The sequence below is a fragment of the Protomyctophum parallelum genome (assembly GCF_964188405.1).
Source record: "Protomyctophum parallelum genome assembly, chromosome: 6".
NCBI lineage: Eukaryota > Metazoa > Chordata > Actinopteri > Myctophiformes > Myctophidae > Protomyctophum > Protomyctophum parallelum.
The window spans coordinates 10,885,255-10,891,713 of record NC_139701.1 but is presented as its reverse complement, the minus strand read 5'-3'; positions in this window follow the sequence as shown (position 1 = coordinate 10,891,713).

The following is a 6,459-nucleotide window of genomic DNA, read 5'->3' as shown; positions in this document are numbered from 1 at the left end:
GTGTGTGACTGTGTGTGTGTGTGTGTGTGTGTGTGTGTGTGTGTGTGTGTGTGTGTGACTGTGTGTGTGTGTGTGTGTGTGTGTGCGCGAGATGCGATGTGATGCCAGAGTGCGGCCTAGCCAACACCAATTCGCATCAGAATCCTCAGCTCTACAGTGTTGTTGTTAGCTAAGTGCATCTTCTTGCCTTTCCTGGCTTTGCCCCTGGGTTGGTTTTGTGCGTAACGCTTCAAAAGCAATTGGAGAGAGCTGTTGTTGTGGTGCAGTGGTCTATTGCTCTGTGGCGGAATGAAGTTATTGGTTTGAGGGCCAGGCCTATACCGTACTTAAATGCAGTAGTTTTAGTACAAAAAGTGTAGTTTACGTGCAGTTTATTTATTTAATTTTTATAAAAATTTCATCCCACGATTTTGTAACCCATTTTCACCCTGTGTCAATTATCTAATGTGATCCTGGGCTCTACACACCCTCCGCCAACCTGGGGAGAGCAACGGACTTGCTTCCTTCAGTGCATGAGTGTCCAAGTCGCTCCTTTACGGCTCCAGTTTCCCTGGTTGGACGTAGCGCGTGGAAGGAACACGTTATTCCAACCAGTTCCTTTCCCCTCCATCAGGCTGGCCAGGGGGAGGCAGTTTACATGCACAGTTTACATGCCCGAATGGAGCGCTCGTGCGTGGCCAGTGAGAGTGACTGCATTCATTAACATCAAGTTCATCGTCCGTGCACTTATGTTTGCGCGCCTAGCGGTTGTCAAGCATTAGTGCGCTTCAAATTGCCGCTTCAATACCAACGGGTGCACAACTAGCGTTTTTTAAGCACTCAAGCATTGTTGCATATTGGCCTTCGAAATGTAAAAGTACTCTAAATGATGGAGAGTTGGTAACCAAATGGACCCTTATAGATCTTTAACTCTTGAGAGTGTAAAATTATTTTGATCAATGTTTGCCTGTTATCTCTACTATATGGTACTGTTACGACCCTTAGTGTCTAGGGGAAAAGACCCGCAACATGTTGGAAATGAGAAGCAGCAGCTTGTGCAAAAATATAATTCATTAACAGAAATGTGGATAAATGAATGAATATTTACATAAAATGAATCAATGAATTGAATTCAGACTAACAACAACAAATGACAAACTACGACTAAGCAAACCTAATCCTTTCCGAAGGGATTCAAATCATAATCAAAGTCACTAGTTGGTTGGGGTTGGGGGAAAGAGGATTGCCTCCTTTCCCAGCGACAGTCAGGCTCAGACACTCAACAAATGTCACCTAGTGGCACTTTTAAAGTGGCATGTTGAGCCTTCAAAACACTCCTAACAATTCATTATAGAAGGACTGGGACTCAGACAAGAAACCTCTGCTTTTGTGTTCCGTTCCGGTGTGTTTCTCTGCTCGCTCGTCATCGGGACTCTGACGCTGCCATCATGTAATGCCCAACAGAGTGCTCTCTCTCTCTCCGTGTTGGCATTCCAGATGTAATCCGCTGTACACAATGTGCGCCAAGGAGGGACCGGGGTGAAGCCAGCCGTCTCGGTGCTCATGTGCTAAAAGCTTAAGGCGTCATAGTGTAGTGTGTGTGTATATGCACTTCCCTCATCACTGACCAAACTGTGATTATTCTGTTACTGCCAAACACTGATGCTTCCAAATCACTTCATCCTATTGCTGCGCACTTCCCCATGGCAACCGCAACCCCTCTCTGATGCAGGGGGAAAATCCAAAAAGGCTTGGGTGTCAGCTGTGTGTGTGTGAGATGGAGAGAGAGAGAGAGAGAGAGTGTATGTGTGTCCGCGTGCATGCCAAGTGTGCATGCAAGTGTGTGTGAGGTCATTTTATTGCAGTGCCATGAGTGTGTGCGTGAGTGTTTGCTCTGTGATGAGTGCATGAGTGTTTATCTGTGTGTGCACAAACATAGATGCATGATTATGCATAGATGAGCGTGTGTACGTGTTTGCGTGCGTACGTGTGAGGTAATTTTTGTCGTGGACTCCGTGCCAGCTTGCTTCCCTCCCAGCAGTCCAAGTGCTTAGCGTGGAAAAGCACCTCAGAATGCTTCCAGGAATACCAGGGATGCATTAGGACTGCAGAGCATTGACGTCACGCACTCATGCACATGTTGTACAGTATTCTCTACTACACCCAGTGGTTCCCAAACAGTGGTGGAAAAAGTACTCACCATGTTTTACTTAAGTAAAAGTATCAATACTGCCGTGTATAGAAATACTCTGTTACAAGTAAAAGTCCGGAGGAAAAGTACAAAAATATTGGCATCAAAATGTAACCAAAAGTGGAAGTATAGAAAGTACTCATTATGCAGACTTGTGCCATTTCAAGTTTGTATACAAATCTAAGCATTTTGAAAATGAATATAGGGCTGAAGTGATTCATGTATGCTTTGTAAAAAAATAGTCAAAGTAACGAGTTACGTTTTCAAACAAATGTAGCAAGAGTAAGAGTATTGGAAAAGTATTGTAAATTGTAAATACTCAAGTAAAGTACAAATAATTCAACGTTTTAAGTGTGCTGCCCGGTGTTATGTTAGCTTGGATTAATTTATAATAAGGTTATAAAAAAGCAGTATCCTAAAAAAAAGAGAGTTGCAAACATTATTTTTCACACATTCGAAACACACTCTTTTGTATCAATAAATAATACACCCCCAGTAAATAACACACACACACACACACACACACACACACACACACACACACACACACACACACACACACACACCCTCACACACACACACACACACACACACACACACACACACACACACACACACACACACACACACACACACACACACACACACACACACACACACACACACACACACACACACACACACACACCACTAGTTAAGAGAAAGCAGGGGAGAGAGAATGAACTACTTGTACCAGAGCAGCTCTTCTTTTATACCTGCCCCTAAAATAAGACTCCTGTGATTGGCTGAGACAGAGTTCTCACTGAATCACACCAGGCCAATTAGAGAGTAGCACTTCCTGTTCTGCAAAAGATGTTTCCTGTTGATAGTCGAGTGGGGCTGCAGGGTTGTCAGTCAGTGTGTGTGTGTGTGTGTGTGTGTGTGTGTGTGTGTGTGTGTGTGCGTCTGTCAGTGTGCGTGTGTGCATGCGTGCGTGCGTAACATGCGTGCGTGTGTGTGTGTCTTGGCAGTGTTTTGCTGACCTCGGCCTGGCCCGGGGGAAGTGCTGACGGTGATAGCGCTGTCGCCGAGCGAGGCTAGCGCGGCATATCGGCACATGAGCCGATGCGCTGGGCCGCGTGAGAGTCACTGTTTTGGTCCTGCAAAGTAAACACGGCGCGGCAAAAAGTATAGCGTCAGATCTATGGCGGCGTGTACGTGACTATGGCGGCGTGCACGTGACTATGGCGGCGTGCACGTGTCGCTGCTCGCTGACCTGCAGTAGCCCCGTCGTGGCCATCAGACAGGATTGTTGTTGTTGCATCAGAGCTGAAATCACAGCTGAAATGTTTGAAGCCAGTGTTTATTTCGTCGACTAAAAACTTAGAAGACGACAAATGTTCGTTGTGCGTCGACTACCTTTTTTCCACTAAGACTAGACTAAATATACTGACAATTTCCTCAACAAAATGTTAGGATATATAGTGGACAAGAGATCCAGTATAAGTCATTTTACAATTTGTTGCATGCTGAAAATAACTATTGCTGCCAAAAACAACACTGTAGAGAGACGCAGCAGCAATGTTACTGTAATTAATTATGTTTGACTTAAGTTGGAAAGTCCGGAAAGTTATTCAAAGTACCGTCAACTTATTATAATCCCCAATCGGTTTCTCCACCGACTTCTTGAACGTGTGAGGCGAGCCTGAAGAAGTGGGACCCATCCCAAAGTGGACCTGTCCAATTTACAACTTACAATTTCAAAATATGGTTTCAATAAATGTTTGCGAAAAGCTTGTAGTAAACATGGCAAAGTGCATCATGCTTTCAACCCATCATTGTTTTGTTGTTTACTGGAGTTATTTCTCTCTCTCTCTCTCTCTCTCTCTCTCTCTCTCTCTCCCTCTCTCTCTCTCTGCACCCTCTGCATGAAGATAATATATACATTATGTTTTACATTTTGTCATGTTGTGATGTTTGCATTGTTTAAAGGGGCATTCCACTCATTTTCAACATTTTACTATGTCATTAATATACCTTAGAGCTGTTGTGTGGAAATAATAAAAAGGTCCCCACCATTCTGTGTTTACTAGAACTGTAACTATGAAAAAATCATTAACATGGTAAATCACATCTCGATGACGTCATCAAGATGTGATTTACCATGTTAATGTTTTTTTTCCCGAACTCCAGTTCTAGGAAACACAGAATGGGGGGCGACTTTTTGTATTATTTCCACACAACAGCTCTAAAGCATATTAATGACATAGTAAAATGTTGAAAATGAGTGGAATGCCCCTTTAAATACATTGTACTTGACTTGACACTTACACACACACACACACACACACACACACACAACACACACACACACACACACACTCACACACACACACACACACACACACACATCAACATTCACTTTCTGTTTCTCCTCTCCTCTCCACTCCCCTCGACACCCCCCCCCTCCTCTCCTCTCTCTCTCTCTCTCTCTCTCCTCTCTCTCTCTCTCTCACTCTCTCTCTCTCTCTCTCCTCTTCTCTCTCTCTCTCTCTCTCTCTTCTCATCTCTGTCTCTCTCTCTCTCTCTCTCTCTCTCTCTCTCTCTCATCTCTCTTCTCTCTCTCTCTCTCTCTCTCTCTCTTCTCCTCTCTCTCTCTCTCTCTCTCTCTTCTCTCTCTCGTCTCTCTCTCTCTCTCTCTCTCTCTCTCTCTCTCTCTCGTCATCTCTATCTCTCTCTCTCTCTCTCTACTCTCTCTCTCTCTCTTTATCTCCGTCCTACTATGTTTAGAGTCTCTTTGCGCCGCATGTGCGTTCCGGAAGCCTACATAATACAGACAAACATTCCATCCACGCAGGAAGATATCTTTTATGTAATAATGTGGTAACTGATTGTTCTGGGGCGAACTGGGCCTCCTGTATTGTGACACAATTTAACTGCAAGTTGTAAACCAAACGGATTGTTTTGAACGCATTTGTTTTTCCAAGTGAAATGTTTTCAACGGCCTCTGAAAAGCGTATATGAATCAGCGTTGTGAGCTCTGTAGATCTGCTATTTTCGCTGTTTTTGTCCCTCTTATGGGATTTCAGCCCCTGCCTCTCTGACACTCTCTACACGTGCCTGATGGTGACCTCTGACCTCTTCATCTAAATCTGAAAATAAATATATATATATTTTAACCAACAAAAACTATTAACAGGAAGATGTGACTAAAAATAACAACAACGTTGTTTGGAACACAGGTTTGAAAAGTAACAATTTCAGACATGGTAAGGTTCCTGTCTGACAGACGATTTAACCCATGTAGGACTTGCCACCAGATTCTACACGTTGGGCTCAGGGGTAGAGTGGGCTGGATGGCAACCACAAGGTTGCCAGTTCAAACCCGGGCTCCCCCCAGAGTTAGAGTCGGAGAAGTCCTTTGAGCAAGACGCTGAACCCCCTAATTGCTCCCAATGTGCCGCCATCGGTGTATGAATGTGTGTGTGTGAATGGGTGAATGTATACTGCACAATCTATGTAAAGCGCCTGTTATATAAATGCACCATTTACCATTTAGAATAGAGGCCAAAAAACGGCAATAGCTGTCATCACATATGCGGCCATAGCTGTCATCACATATGTGATGATGTCAGCTCATTTGACAGTGGTTATGCAACATAATGCGAGTTAGCATCCGGCAATTTCTACATGCTGGTTCACAATGGGGCTCTATGGGCTGCAAGTAGACTAATATGAGAGAGAATCTGTTAGGTCATTATGTAACTGCACATGACAGGGAATTATGTTAGGTAATTGTAACTGCACATGAGGGGGAATACGTTATTTAATTATGTAACAGGACGGAATATCACGACGGTAAATATTAGCGTTACGGCATGCGGAATTTTTTTTAACAAGCGAGTGTTGTTGATTACTCCAGCTGCGATGATGTACATCGACATGGTTCTAATTTCAAGGACCCCCATAACTCTGAGAGTGCACAAATTAATGGAAACCAAATGGAATGTAATGGTTACATTTGTACACTTAACACTTTGGTACAATAAACACATGAGGATTCCACTGTGTACTTTTACCGATAAGGCACCGCTACCTGTGACCTTATTTCTGAGTCACTTCTGGTTTGAATGCCTCTCAGTCAACTTGCTAAACTTGGCTGAAAGTATATAGCTGTTACACAATTAAATGTGTTCACTTGCATGTGAAGATAACTTTGATAACAGTAAATGATTACAGGCTACGGGTGTGTGCACCACTGTGTATATATTCACTCTATGAGATAGATTATAGAATATAATTATTTATAC